Source organism: Plasmopara halstedii, assembly GCF_900000015.1.
Source record: "Plasmopara halstedii genome assembly, contig: Scaffold_253, whole genome shotgun sequence".
NCBI lineage: Eukaryota > Oomycota > Peronosporomycetes > Peronosporales > Peronosporaceae > Plasmopara > Plasmopara halstedii.
In genome coordinates this window covers 153,761-154,074 of record NW_020187174.1, presented here as the reverse complement: position 1 = coordinate 154,074, position 314 = coordinate 153,761, and positions in this window count along the sequence as shown.

Below are 314 nucleotides of genomic sequence, written 5' to 3'. Positions count from 1 at the left end.
CTGAATAGGTCAAAGATGGTTGACATCTCCAATATTTCCAGTCGGATTGATACGTAATATCAATCATTATGTGACTAAATAAACATATATTTTCACCCAATAAAATCATAGATTGGGGTGGCGCCATGTGATTGGCTGAGAGGGAGAACCACGGCATCAGCAAGGAAAAACATGTGACGCTTTTCTGCGCGATCGTCGGTGTGAAAGGAAACGCGTTTTCTGTGGATATCGACGGTAGCCAGTCGGTGGACCACTTAAATAAGTCCATTGAGATGGAGAAGGAGTATGATATTGCTGCCAGCAAATAAAAGCTG